Here is a 16,034-nt window from a genome sequence, read left to right as displayed (position 1 = left end):
CCTTCAACTACCTGAACGGGGTTTCCAAAGAGGATGGATCTAGGTTGCTGTCAGTGGTGGCAGATGACAGAACAAGAAGCAATGGTCTCAAATTGCACTGAGAGAGGTCTAGGTTGGATATAAGGAAACGCTATTTCAATAGGAGGGTGGTGAAGAACTGGAACGGGTTACCTAGGGAGGTGGTGGAATCTCCATCCTTATAGGTTTTTAAGGCCCGGCTTGACAAAGCCCTGGCTGGGATGATTTAGTTGGTGTTGGTCCTGCTTTGAGCAGGGGGTTGGACTAGATGACCTCCTGAGGTCTCTTCCAACCCTAATCTTCTATGATTCTAGGATTCTATGACAGGTAGGAACTGAACAGAAACATCCAGGCATAAAAGAGTCCCATTTAATTACATCACATGAAGGCAGACAACTAAATATTGACAAATTTTATAAGTGCTCATATACAAATGCTAGAAGTCTAAACACTAAATTTGGTGAACTTGAATGCCTGATATTAAAGGAGGATATTGAGATAACTGACATCACGGAAACTTGGTGGAGAAGTGAGAATCAGTGGAACACGGTAACACCAGGGTATAAAATATCCAGGAAGGACAGAGTAGGTCCTGCTGGTGGAGGAGTGGCACTACACGTGAAAGAAAGTATAGACTTAAATAGAGTAAAAATCTGAAATGAATCAAACTGTACCATAGAATTTGCATAGATAGCAAATCCATGTTTGAATAATAAGGGTATAGCAGTAGGAATATACTACAGACCACCTGACCAGGATGGTGATAGTGACTGTGAAACGCCCAGGGAACTTAGAGAGGCTATAACAGGAGAAAATGCAGTAATGAAGGCGGATTTCAAATTATCCTCATATTGACCGGGTACATGTCACTTCAGGACAGGATGCATAGATAAAGTTTCTAAAGCCCACTAATGACTGCTTTTTTGAGCACCTAGTCCTGGAACCCACAAGGGGAGAGGCAATTCTTGATTTAAGTGGCACTCAGGATCTGGTCCAAGAGATGAATATAGCTGAATTGCTCGGCGATAGTGACCATAATGTAATTAAACTTAATATCCACAGGTTGGTGGGTGGGAACTACCAAAGAAGCCCACCATAGTAGCATTCAACTTCAAAAATGGGAACTACACAAAAATGAGGAATCTAGTTACACTTGAAAATTGCCCTGTCCTGTTCATTCCCTCTGAAGCATCTGCCACCGGCCTCTGTCAGAAGACAGGGCACTGGGTTAGGAGGACTATTGGTCTGACCCAGTGTAACTGATCTTATATTTCCCCACTTTGTGTCTGTCAGTCTTTTCAAAAGCAGGAAAAGTAACCACCATTCACAGGGGTTCACTTGACATTCAGCAATAAATTGCCTTTCAGAATAAGAGACTCTAAAGGCTTTCCAACATGGTGCCTTAGTCTGCAATAGGGGGGTGTAAATTCTTGTGCGCTCATGTGGATTCTGCTGGCCTGCACTAAAAGTTCCCTAGTGCACATTAACACAGTATAGTTTGAAACAGAACTACATCAGTGTGCCCTAGAGTCCTTTTGGAGTGTGACAAGCTAGTGCACAGTAGAGTATACACCCCTCTCCCATTGACTACAGCACCATGTAGACAAGCTCTAAATAATACCCTCTCTCTTTAAAAGGAACTTGGGTGAGTTTTAATTATGGTTGTTTTATAGAACCATTCTGTTTCAATTTCCATATGCTTTATGTCTTGCTTTGATTCCTTTCCTTGTGTATCCTAGTCAATACATTTCCAATCTTTGGAAAGGATTTTCCAGGGCATATGCCATGGGATTAAACAGGTTGAGGTCTCTGTACCCAAAATCTGGAAGCACGTTTGACTGTTCAGTGTTGTACAGTGATAGGGAGAATTCAACGCCTTTGACTCTCTGGGACAATTTATGCCAACAAAATGAACATAATATACATCAGACTAATAGAAAGGAAGAGAAGTAACAGCACATAGCTAGCAAGTTAGGTAGAAGTAACAACAAAGTAATAGAAGAAATAAGAATAAAGATAAGTAGAGAGAAAGAAGTAACAACAAATAATTAGATTAATAAATGGATATATGGATTCTGCATTTGTTTTTCATTAGTCCCTGAGAGACAGTCAGTGAGAGAGAGAGAGAGAGAGAGAGAGAGAGAGAGATCTATTTTTTTATCTCTGCCCTGTTTGTCATGTATTGGAATTGTTCTCTCTTTCCCTACCTCTCTACTCAGTCACTGCTAAATGGACCGCATAATATTTCCCATGAACAATCAAACCGAAGACACCAGTGTGTAATGCTTATGGACAATTTTCTTTCAGTGTTCTTGATCCATTTTTAAAAAATATCTGAGTCATTTTGATTAATTCCCCCACTTTCCATGGGAGGAAACTGAGACACAAACATTCTATCATCACTTTCCTAAAGTAACCCCTGATCTGGGTTGCTTTAGCCTTCCATGGACAAACTCAAAGGCTGAAAAAAATACATAGGGTCCATTTATGTTTTCCCCCCTTAAAGGGTGCCTCTGCAAACCCCACATGTATTTCATTGCAACAGCAAACTTACCGCACCGTTGTGTGTGGAATCCTCCCAGCTCTTCTCTCCTCCAACCCCAGCCTCCTTTTGGCTATTTATCTATCAATCTAAATGTCCCTATTACTGTATTAAGACAGACCTTTCTCTGCTGACACGGAGCCTGGCCTGCTGGAAATATACTGAGACCTGTTGCTCTCTGCAGACGAGCTGTGCGTGTCTAACTGTTGGAAGGATATTTATCCATATCTATTCCCCTAAGGGCTTTCAGGCACTCGCTCCCTGGAGCCCTGCACAGCACAGGAGCAGAGGCAAAGTTACTGTAGCGTGTTTTCCTCACAGTTCCCGGAAACTCAAGTGATCACAATTACAGAGAGGCAGTAGGATATAGAACAATGAGTCCGATCCTATTGGTAGGGGCACAGGCCTGGTACTCAGGAGACATGGCATTTATTCCTGGCCCTGACACTGACCTGCTGTGTGACCTGGCCCAAGTTGCATCACTCTGTGCCTTGGTTTCACTATTTTCCCCAGCATTCAATGTAAAAAAGTGTTTAAATATTGCTAACATACAGTCAACAGTTTTTGATATCGGATTTTAGTGTATGAAAATTTCCAATGTTGATGTCAAATGCAGAAAAAGGGTCTTTCAATAAAAATTCACAAAAATTAGTAGCTCTAACTCAACATTTTCCATCAGAAGCTTCTAATTTTAACTCCCTGTAAGATGAAAACAAAGTGTTGCCAAAATCCTCATGACCTTGAACTTTGTACTATTGAATGTCACCATATTTCTCTCACACAAGAACATGAGAACATAAGAATGACCCTACTGGGTCAGACCAAAGGTCCATCTAGCCCAGTATCCTGTCTTCCAACAGTGGCCAGTGCCAGGTCCCTCACAGGGAATGAACAGAACAGGTAATTATCAAGTGATCCATCCCCTGTCGCTCATTCCCAGCTTCTGGCAAACAGAGGCTAGGGACACCATTCCTGTCCATCCTGGCTAATAGCCATTGATGGACATATCCTTCATGAATTTATCTAGTTCTTTTTTGAACCCTGTTATGGTCTTCACAACATCCTCTGGCAAGGAGTTCCACAGGTTGACTGAGTGTCATGTGAAGAAATACTTCCTTTTATTTGTTTTAAACCTGCTGCCCATTAATTTCATTTGGTGACCCCCTAGTTCTTGTTTTATGAGAAGTAGTAAACAACACATCCTTATCTACTTTCTCTACACCAGTCATGATTTTATAGACCTCAATCATATCTCCCCTTAGCTGTCTCTTTTCCAAGCTGAAAAGTCCCAGTCTCATTAATCTCTCCCCATATGGGAGCCGTTCCATACCCCTAATCATTTGGGTTGCCCTTTTCTGAACCTTGAGATGGGGCAACCACATCTGCACACAGTATTCAAGATGTGAGCGTACCATGGATTTATAGAGAGGCAACATGATATGTTCTGTCCCAGCATTCTGTTCGCTTTTTTGACTGCCATTGCACATTGAGTGGATGTTTTCAGAGAACTATCCACAATGACTTCAAGATCTCTTTCTTGAGTGGTCACAGCTAATTTAGACCCCATCATTTTATGTGTATAGTTGAGATTATGCTTTCCAATGTGCATTATTTTGCATTTAACAACATTAAATTTCATCTGCCTTTTTGTTGCCCAGTCACCCAGTTTTGAGACATCCTTTTGTAGCTCTTCACAGTCTGCCTGGGTCTTAATTATCTTTAGTAATTTTGTACCATTGGCAAATTTTGCCACCTCACTGTTTACCCCTTTTTCCAGATCATTTATTAATATATTGAATAGGACTGGGCCTAGTATAGATCCCTGGGGGACACCACTATTTACCTCTCTGCATTCTGAGAGCTGACCATTTATACCTACCCTTTTTTTCCTATCTTTTAACCAGTTACCAATCCACGAGAGCACCTTCCCTCTTATCCTGTGGCAGATTACTTTGCGTAAGAGCCTTTGGTGAGGGACCTTGTCAAAGGCTTTCTGAAAATCTAAGTACACTATATCCACTGGATCCCCTTGGTCCACATGCTTCTTGACCCCCTCAAAGATCTTTAATAGATTGGTGAGCCATGATTTCCCTTTACAAAAACCATGTTGTTTCTTCCCCAACAAATTATGTTAATCTATATGTCTGACAATATTGTTCTTTATTATAGTTTCAACCAGTTTCCTAGTACTGAAGTCAGGCTTACAGGCCTGTAATTGCCTGGATGACCTCTGGAGGCCTTTTTAAAAATTGGTGTCACATTAGCTATCCTCTGGTACAGAAGCTGATTGAAATGATAGGTTACAGACTAAAGTTAGTAGTTCTGCAAGTTCACATTTGAGTTCCTTGGGTGAATACCATCTGGTCCTGGTGACGTATTGCTGTTTAATTTATCAATTTGTTCCAAAACCTTCTCTAATGACACCTCAGTCTGGGACAGTTCCTCAGATCTGTCACCTAAAAAGAATGGCTCAGGTTTGGGAATTTCACTCACATCCTCAGCCATGAAGACCAATGCAAAGAACTCATTTAGGTTCTCCGCAACGGGCTTATCATCCTTGAGTGCTCCTTTAGCACCTCGATCGTCCAGTCTTCAAGTTCATTCAGATTTTCCTGTATAACTTTCTGATCCTCCCGTGCTTTGATGATGCCTCCCAACTCTGTGTCATCAGCAAGCTTCATTAGCACACTCCTACTCTTTGTGCCAAAGTGAATAACAAGAATATTGAATAAGGCTTGTCCAAAGACAAATCCTTGAGGAACTCTACTTGTTACCTCCATCCAGTCCGATAATTCATCTTTCAGCAGAATGCATTGCCTTCTCCCCGTTAGCCAGCTCCTTATCTACTTTACAATGTTTGTACTAATCCCCATCTTCTCTAATTTAACTAATAATTTCCCATGTGGTATTGTATCAAATGCTTTACTGAAGTGAAAGTAGATTAGATCGACTGAACTTCCCTTCTCTAAATAATCAGATAGTTTCTCAAAGAAGGAATTCAGGGTAGTTTGGCATGATCTACCTTGGGTAAATCCATGTTGCATTACATTTCCTTTACCATTTACCTCCATTAATTTAATTATTTCCTCCACTGTTTATTCTAAAGCTGTGCTTACTATTGAGGTCAGACTAACAGGTCTCTAATCGCCCAGGTCACTTTTTTCTCTTTATTAAATATAGGTGTTAGAGGGCTTTCCCTTCACCCCTCCCCTGTTTCTTGTCACGCAGACAGAAAGCAGAAGACAGAAGTCCGAAGTGTAGGCAATGTAATGTTTATTGGGGTTAGTTCCAAGGAAGCAGATCCATAGTTCTACAAACTGGCAGAGTCTGTTTCCCCAGTGTTCCATTCCCACCTCCCCATTCCCATTCCCACCTCCTCCTTCTTATCAGGCCCAAATATACCTGCAGTGCACGCCCTTAATCTCACCTCTTACAATTTATGGTCGTGTTCTGTATTGGAGGGTTGTGAGGCTAGGGTCTTCGTCCCACCTTTTTTGTATTCCATTGGAGGGCTAAGGAGTGGGGTTGTGTTCTGGCCAAGGCCAGGCTTTTCTTTGGCTTTTAGTGTTTCTTATGCCTGCCCCCCACCTCCCATTTCCCCTTGCCCCTCCTAACTGGTTGCTTGACCTTGGCTTGAGAGAGGAGCCAGGCAGCCTTCCAGTGTATGCTCATATATTACACTCCCACAATACCCTGTAACACTTTAGCTCTATCCCTTATCTTTTTGAATTACAATAAAAGCCCCATCTGACAGGACTTCTGGGCTCTATTCATTGTTGCCTTTGAATCTCTGTGTGACCATCTCGTTGTGAGAAATGTGTGTGACCATTTGTTTGTGGGAAATGCAACACAGTGTCAAAAAGTCAAACCCAAAATTCTATCTCAGGCTAACAAACAAGACTATATATTAACAATAGGTATGATGTTAGCTATTCTCCAGTCAGCTGGATTTATTTAGACAGATTTTTTTAAAGTATAGACAGATTGTGATGCTGTCTAAACAGTTTGCCAACTCTGTGATGGAGACAGACCAACAGGGCAATTCACTTGCGTAAGATTATCAAAGAGATAGTAAGTGGGCTAGTAGACATAGCTCCATTCATTTTTCTTGATTGAACTCAAGGGAGATGTTAATTGTATTGTTTTTATCTGCCTGTATCTTGGATTAAATTAGCCTTAGATCAAAGACGTGTTAAGATAAAAATCTATTTGATGTATACAGTGCATGAATCTCATGAATGTTACCTGTAATATTGTCACTCATCTATCCCTATTGTAATGATGGCTGAAAATTACATTAGGTAAATCACTGCACCTAAGTTACTGGTATATCCATAGGAGGTAAAATGTTATCTTCAAAGAGTGGGTCGTTGTGTGTTCAACAGTGAAAGCTGACAGACTCATGCTGGGTTAACACTTGTCAGTTTGTTTTCAACTATAAGAAAAAGCAGCCTTGGGAACCATCTCTTTTCTCTCTGGACCAATGAATTTTCATGCCATCCCGGCTGACTCTGCCCTGTGACTAGTGATGCTGGCTCCATGGCTGACTCTGCCCAGCAACTAGTGATGGTATCTCTCCCCCTCTCCCCCAGGGAAGGGGAGCTGCAGGGGGCGGTGCCTGTAGCAGACAGTCAGCAGCGTGCCTGCATGGAACTCTCCTCTGTGGCTCTGCTGGCAACAACAGAGATAGGGAACCACTTGCAGGGAGCAGAGCTGCCCGAGGTGAATGACACATTGCTGCATGCAACCCCTGGGAGGGTCCCAGGAGCAGCAGGATGGAGCAACATTGGGGGGAGTGGCATGTTAATCTCTCCTCCCGCCCCCTCCCACCCCCCATAGCTGGCAGCCATGAGGGCCGGATGAAAGAACTTTTTAAAAAGTTTCCGGGGGCCGAAGTGGGGAGGTTCTTGGACCACAGATGGCCTGCGGATCAGAACTTTGAGACCCCTGGTCTAAGGGGACTGTCTGTGGCTCCATTTTAAGCTAGTATAGTGATCCAGGAGCACAAATTTATTGCTCATTTGGTTACATCTTATTATAGACTATACCAGCAGTGTTAGGGTTACCATACGTCCTTATTTTCCCGGACATATCCGGCTTTTTAGTTCTTAAATTGCCGTCGGGGAGAAATTTTTTTAATATCTAAAAATGTCCGGGAAAATATAAATGTATGGCAATCCTAAATCCAAAGTCCGGGGCTGACAGCGCTTCCTGGGGCTGCTCCCAGTCCCCGCCCACGGGCAGGAGCCTGCAGTGTGTGGAGGGGGTCTCCACGTGCTGCATCAGCTCCCACCTGCCCAATCAGAGCTGCAGGGGCAGGGCTTGCAGGTGCCCACAGCGGGCAGAGAACCCTCCGCCCCCCCGACCCAACCCAACTCTAGAAGCCAGAGGGACCTGCCGAATGCTTCCTGGGAGCCACCCCAGGTAAGCACCACCAGGATTCCCCAGCTCACCCCCCAGCAGATCCCTCTGGCTCTTAGGGTTGGGTACGGTCGAGGGGGTGGAGGGCTCTCTGCATGCTGCCGGCACCTGCAAGCCCCACTCTGTGGCTCCGGCAGCTCCCATTGGTGCTTTTCCTGGTCAATGGGAGCCACAGAGCTCACGCTTGTGGCGGGCACAGCACGTGGAGACCCCTCGGCTGCCCCTGATCCTAGGAGCCAGTGGGACCTGCGGAAGGAGGGGTGAGTAGGAGAGTGGGGCGGGGTGAATAGGCAAGCGGTGAGCAGCGGGGGTTGAGTAGGTGAGCGGGGGCAGGTGAAAAGGCCAGCGGCGGGCAGAGGGGGTTGAAGAGGCAAGCGAGCCAGCGGCGAGTGGGCGGGCAGGGGTTTGGAGGGAAGAAGTGGTGAGCCAGTGGCAGGCGGGGGTTCTTGGGATAGGCATGGGGTTTCTGGCAGGGGAGTGAGGAGGTGAGTGGCAGGTGAGAGGAGGTGAGTGGTGGGTGGGGGACTGAGGAGGGATGCAGCCAGCCAGTGTCGGGTCAGGGGGTGAGGAGGGGTGCAGTGGTGGGGCCAAGTGGGGAGGGGGCAGGACTTGGGGCAGAGTGGGGGTGGAGCATGGGAGGAGTGGGGGTGGACTGTGGGTGGGGCCAACACCCCCCGTGGAGTGTCCTCTTTTTTGAATGTTCAGATATGGTAACCCTAACCAGTGTAGGGGTGTCTGCCCAGTTTTTTGATTGTCTGACCTGAGATTGGCCCTCTCAGCTGTGACCCATACCAGATACCATGACACAGATTTATTAATAATTGATGGCTACCAGACTAGCAATCTCATGTGCCAGTTCTTTTAGTATTGTGGGATGCAAATGATCCATTCTGCCCAATTTCTATGCATTAAGCTCTTTATGTTAGTCAAATTAGAGGATTGGGCCAAAAGAAATCTGATGAGGTTCAACAAGGACAAGTGCAGAGTCCTGCACTTAGGATGGAAGAATCCCATGCACTGCTACAGACTAGGGACTGAATGTCTAGGCAACAGTTTGGAAGAAAAGGACCTAGGGGTTACAGTGGATGAGAAGCTGGATAAGAGTCAGTGTGCCCTTGTTGCCAAGATGGCTAACAGCATTTTGGGCTGTATAAGTAGGAGTATTGCCAGCAGATCAAGGGACGTGATCGTTCCCCTCTATTCGACATTGGTGAGGCCTCATCTGGAGTACTGTGTCCAGTTTTGGGCCCCACACTACAAGAAGGATATGGAAAAATTGGAAAGAGTCCAGTGGAGGGCAACAAAAATGATTAGGGGGCTGGAGCACATGATTTATGAGGAGAGGCAGAGGGGACTGGGATTATTTAGTCTGCAGAAGAGAAGAACGAGGGGAGATTTGATAGCTGCTTTCAATTACCTGAAAGGGGGTTCCAAAGAGGATAGATCTAGACTGTTCTCAGTGGTAGCAATGACAGAAGAAGGAATAATAGTCTCAAGTTGCAGTGGGGGAGGTTTAGGTTGGATATTAGGGAAAACTTTTTCACTAGGAGGGTGGTGAAGCACTGGAATGGGTTACCTAGGGAGGTGGTGGACTCTCCTTCCTTAGAGGTTTTTATGGTCAGGCTTGACAAAGCCCTGGCTGGGATGATTTAGTTGGGGATTGGTCCTGTTTGAGCAAGGGGTTGGACTAGATGACCTCCTGAGGTCCCTTCCAACTCTGATATTCTTTGATTCTATGTTTTTCTTCCCCCTCAGATGTAGCATTTACATTTCTAGACACTGGTTTCTATCAGCTGTATTGCCTTGATGAACAGTTACCATGTTATCAGCCTTACTGAGAACCTGAGGCAAAGTATTCATTTAGGTTGTGGGACATAGCTAGAATATCTTTAATCTCCTTCCCATCCACACTCCATAGCAGCCCAAACTCAACCTTTCTTATTCTCTTTTTATTTATATAACTAAAAAAAAAACTTATTTATTTTAATTTCCTAACTAGAGGGTCCAGATGGTCAGAGCAGTGTGGACTGGGAGTTATATACCCATCCCTGTGGAGGGGATTGGGATCTACAGGTCTAGCACAGGGATGATGGGAAGCAAGATTCCTGGGCTCCATCCCAGTTCTGGGGTGTAAAAGGGCCTAGTGGTTAGAGTGGAGGACTGGGTTCTGTTCCCAGCCCTCAAAGGGGAGTGATCTCCAGTGGTTAGTGTGAGGTGCACTGGGAGTCAGGACTTCCGGGCTCTATTCATTGTTGCCTTTGAATACCTGTGTGACCATGAACAAATCACTTCTGTGTCTCTTTATGCCTCAGTTTCCCCATCTATAAAAAGGGGGTGGTCAGTGTGATGGGTTGGATCACAGAAACCGCCTTGGGAGCTGCCACCTGATGTGCCAAGACTACTTCTACTCCTCCTTTCCCTCTGCCAGCCTGGGAATCCAGCACCCTGTCTTGCTGATCCAGACAAACCCATCTGCTCCAACACAGACCCAGGGTCTGAATTACTTGCCCCAAAGCTGCAGATTTACCTGAAAGCAGCTAACAGAAGTGTTCCTGTCTTTAACACTCAGATGCCCAACTCCCAATGGGGTCTAAACCCAAATAAATCAGTTTTACCCTGTATAAAGCTTATGCAGGGTAAACTCATAAATTGTTGTCTAATCAAATTGAATACAGATAATCTCACCAGTTCCAAAATGCTCCCTTTTACAGACTGTCAAGGCTGCTTCCCCACTCTGAACTTTAGGGTACAAATGTGGGGGCCTGCATGAAAACTTCTAAGCTTAACTACCAGCTTAGATCTGGTCCACTGCCACCACTCCCAAAGTACTAATTCCCTTCCCTGGGTAGCTTTGAGAGACTCTTCACCAATTCCCTGGTGAATACAGATCCAAACCCCTTGGATCTTACAACAAGGAGAAATTAACCATCCCCCTCCTTTCTCCCACCAACTCCTGGTGGATCAAGATCCAACCCCCTTGGATCTAAAAACAAGGAAAAATCAATCAGGTTCTTAAAAAGAAGGCTTTTAATTAAAGAAAAAGATAAAAATCATCTCTGTAAAGTCAGGATGGAAACTAACTTTACAGGGTAATCAAACTTAAAGAGCCCAGAAGAATCCCCTCTAGCCTTAGGTTCAAAGTTACAGCAAACAGAGATAAACACTCTAGCAAAAAGGTACATTTACAAGTTGAGAAAACAAAGATAAAAACTATCATGCCTTGCCTGGCTGTTTACTTACAAGTTTGAAATATGAGAGACTTGTTCAGAAAGATTTGGAGAACCTAGATTGATGTCTGGTCCCTCTCAGTCCCAAGAGCGAACAACGCCCAAAACAAAGAGCACAAACAAAAGCCTTCCACCCCCCCCCCCAAGATTTGAAAGTATCTTGTCCCCTTATTGGTCCTTTGGGTCAGATGTCAGCCAGGTTACCTGAGCTTCTTAACCCTTTACAGGTAAAAGGATTTTGGAGTCTCTGGCCAGGAGGGATTTTATAGTACTGTACACAGGAGGGTTGTTACCCTTCCCATTATAGTTATGACACAGACTAATCTCCTTTTAGCCTGGGTCCAGCAATCACTCATACCTCTTGCAGTCTCTGTCCTTCGTTCCAGTTCCTTTCAGTATCCTGGGGGTGGGGTGGAGAGGCTTTCTCTTTAGCCAGCTGAAGACAAAATGGTGGGGTCTCCCAAGGGTTTAAATAGACTTTCTCTTCTGGGTAAAAAGAACAGGAGTACTTGTGGCACCTTAGAGACTAACAAATTTATTAGAGCATAAGCTTTTGTGGGCTACAGCCCACTTCTTCGGATGCATATAGAATGGAACATATATTGAGGATATATATAAACACACATACAGAGAGCATGAACAGGTGGGAGTTGTCTTACCAACTCTGAGAGGCCAATTAAGTAAGAGAAAAAAACTTTTGAAGTGATAATCAAGATAACCCAGTACAGACAGTTTGAAAAAGTTAAAACTTAGAAAAGTTAGATGCCTGCAAGTCACCAGGGCTTGATTAAATGCATCCTAGAATACTCAAGGAGCTAATAGAGGAGGTATCTGAGCCTCTAGCTATTATCTTTGGAAAATCATGGGAGACGGGAGAGATTCCAGAAGACTGGAAAAGGGCAAATATAGTGCCCATCTATAAAAAGGGAAATAAAAACAACCCAGGAAACTACAGACCAGTTAGTTTAACTTCTGTGCCAGGGAAGATAATGGAGCAAGTAATTAAGGAAATCATCTGCAAACACTTGGAAGGTGGTAAGGTGATAGGGAACAGCCAACATGGATTTGTAAAGAACAAATCATGTCAAACCAATCTGATAGCTTTCTTCGATAGGATAATGAGTCTTGTGGATAAGGGAGAAGCTGTGGATGTGGTATACCTAGACTTTAGTAAGGTATTTGATATGGTCTCGCATGATATTCTTATCGATAAACTAGGCAAATACAATTTAGATGGGACTACTATAAGGTGGGTGCATAACTGGCTGGATAACCATACTCAGAGAGTTGTTATTAATGGTTCCCAATCTTGCTGGAAAGGCATAACGAGTGGGATTTTGCAGGGGTCTGTTTTGGGACCGGCTCTGTTCAATATCTTCATTAACGACTTAGATTTTGGCATAGAAAGTACGCTTATTAAGTTTGCGGATGATACCAAACTGGAAGGGATTGCAACTGCTTTGGAGGACAGGGTCATAATTCAAAATGATCTGGACAAATTGGAGAAATGGTCTGAGTTAAACAGGTTGAAGTTTAACAAAGACAAATGCAAAATGCTCCACTTAGGAAGAAAAAATCAGTTTCACACATACAGAATGGGAAGAGACTGTCTAGGAAGGAGTACGGCAGAAAGGGATCTAGGGGTTATAGTGGACCACAAGCTAAATATGAGTCAACAGTGTGATGCTGTTGCAAAAAAAGCAAACATGATTCGGGGATGTATTAACAGGTGTGTTGTGAGCAAGACACGAGAAGTCATTCTTCCGCTCTACTCTACTCTGGTTAGGCCTCAGCTGGAGTATTGTGTCCAGTTCTGGGCACCGCATTTCAAGAAAGATGTGGAGAAATTGGAAAGGGTCCAGAGAAGAGCAACAAGAATGATTAAAGGTCTTGAGAACATGACCTATGAAGGAAGGCTGAAAGAATTGGGTTTGTTTAGTTTGGAAAAGAGAAGACTGAGAGGGGACATGACAGCAGTTTTCAGGTATCTAAAAGGGTGTCATAAGGAGGCAGGAGAAAACTTGTTCACCTTAGCCTCTAAGGATAGAACAAGAAACAATGGGTTTAAACTGCGGCAAGGGAGGTCTAGGTTGGACATTAGGAAAAAGTTCCTAACTGTCAGGGTGGTTAAACACTGGAATAAATTACCTAGGGAGGTTGTGGAATCTCCATCTCTGGAGATATTTAGGAGTAGGTTAGATAAATGTCTATCAGGGATAGTCTAGACAGTATTTGGTCCTTCCATGCGGGCAGGGGACTGGACTTGATGACCTCTCGAGGTCCCTTCCAGTCCTAGAATCTATGAATCTGACTCTATGAGAAGTGTGAGAATACTTACAAGATAGATTCAATGTTTGTAATGGCTCAGCTATTCCCAGTCATTATTCAATCCTAAATTGATTGTATCTAGTTTGCATATCTGGGTAGACACCCCTCCCTCCCCCTGTGTAGAATCCAGTGACAAAATGGAGATTTGGAATCACATGGTCAAGTCACAGGTCATATGCCCATGCATGACTCAGGACTTGCAGGTAGCAGCCATTACCCACATGCTACCTTAAACGTCCTCAGGTAGACTTCTTATGTGGATTGGAGTCTTCCAAGCTCTTTTGTCTGTTAAGTACTTCCTGACTGAGCACTTAACTTGCACATTCCTTTCCCAAGAAGTGGCCAAATATCCTAACTAAGGCTACTAAAAAATCAAGCAAGTATACAGCCAATGTTCATAACTTTGAACACACAAATGGTACCTGCATATAACTATGATGAACATAACCAGTAGATGATAACCTTTACGTAGATATGTTACATGGCATATGTAGCAAAATCTTATTTCAGTTATATCATACATACATTTATAAGCACACACCCCCATAAAGCCTTATGGGGTACACTGTCACAGTCGGACTCACATCATCCCCCTTTTTTAGAGGTCTTCGGATCTTTGGATTCATACACTGAAGCACTGTGACTGGCATCACACCTGCTGTGAGAGATATTGTTCTACAGTAACCCTCATAGACTGTCCATCACTGCCCCTTCTCTCCTGCCAAGCGACTGTCTGGCACCTCCCCCAGCTGCTTCCGCACCCCTTAGGGACTGGATCTGTGCTACCTATAACAAAGGCCCTTGGCTCTGAGCTAGGCATCTCGTCCCCTGACTCCCCACAATCACATGGGCAGCGTTCCCAGCACCTCACTAGGAGGTGGCTGAGCAGAGGTGGGCCCTTGCTAAGACATCTTCCCTACATCCCTGCTCCTCTGAAGGTGGGTGAGAGGGCCAGAGTCCTGCTGGGCTATGTGCCATGTGTTGGAGTGAACTGAGTGCCGGGAGGCAGATGCCCTTGGTTCATGGCATAGCTGCATTCACATTAACATCAGCCTGGCCCTGCCTGCCAAGGCAGGAAAGGGGGCATATTCACTTCTCAGCTGAGGCTGACAACTGAGGTGGTGCTTTCAGTGTCATGGGGGCAGCTGGATATTGGATGGAGATGCACCATAACCTCATCATACAGCCACTGCTGGCACAGCTGGGATCCCATCCAGGGACCTCCAGGTAAGTTGCTCTCTGCCCCGCTTGGCCAACCTGTCTGAGCAATGGAGACAGAAGCTCCTTTACAGGGAGGAAACCCAAGCTCATGTACTCTTCCTTCCTTCCTTCCTTCCTTCCTTCCTTCCTTCCTTCCTTCCTTCTGTCTGCAGTTAGGTGCTTCCTTTCCACCTTAAATCTTCTTTTCATTTTCCTTCCCTTCCCTTCCCTTCCCTTCCCTTCCCTCCCCTTTCTTTCTTTCTTTCTTTCTTTCTTTCTTTCTTTCTTTCTTTCTTTCTTTCTTTCTTGAAATTGTTAACATTGCTGATTTCAATTCCATTTTTGATTTTCTGTAATGAAAATTGAAACAACAAATGTGCTGAATGATACTTTGAAATGGCATGTTTCATTTTGAATCCACATTTTCAGCCAGCAGTTGATTCCAAATGAAATCTCTTGATTTCCATTGATACTCCCTTAAACACACACACAAATCCTTCAACAAATCTGCACGATTGCATCAACATTTCAACTTTGTATTGTGATAGGAAATGTTGAAATGTTTTGTTTTGACCTTTCTGAATTGAAAACTTTCTGAGCTTTTCCTTTTCAATTTTCATCCCAATTCACGATGGAAGCTATTGTTGACATTTTGGAATTTTCCATGGGATGGAAATCCCATTTTCTGAGCAGCTCTACATCTGGCTTTTTCTTCTGTGTTCTAGACAATTACCAGGCAGCACTAGGGCCTGGCTGAACAGCTGAGAGATAAGAGGAATTTCATTGATTTTAAACACTGGGAACAACAGCTCTGAGCAGAGAGTATTATACTCTTGTCTGTCCTGTGCACTGAATAAAGCAGGAAAATATAGTTTGTGATCATGTAATTACAGTGTATCATAATATCAATGCCTAAAAATTGTTTGCAGTATTGTTATAGTTGTATTAGTCCAAGGAGCTGAAGAAGAGCTCTGTGTAGCTTGAAAGCTTGTCTCTTTGAGCAACAGAAGTTAGTCCAATAAAAGTTATCAGCTCACCCACCTTGCCTTTCTAATGCAGAGAGGACAGGACAGAAGGAACCACACCATATTTTTATTACGAAATTAGAAAGATGCAAAATTAACATGACAAATTAAATGATTTAAAAACTGTCTAGGTCTCAAAGGGTATGTCTAAATTGCAATCAGATATCCCAATTGCAGTGTAGCTATACCCAAACTGTATGCAAACGGGGAATCATTATTGAGAGGGTGTGATTCTACACCATGAGTGTAGTTTGGAGAAGACGGGGGGAGCAT

This window comes from Chrysemys picta, chromosome 13, assembly GCF_011386835.1.
Source record: "Chrysemys picta bellii isolate R12L10 chromosome 13, ASM1138683v2, whole genome shotgun sequence".
In the NCBI taxonomy this organism is placed as follows: domain Eukaryota; kingdom Metazoa; phylum Chordata; order Testudines; family Emydidae; genus Chrysemys; species Chrysemys picta.
Note: the sequence above shows the minus strand (reverse complement) of the source record.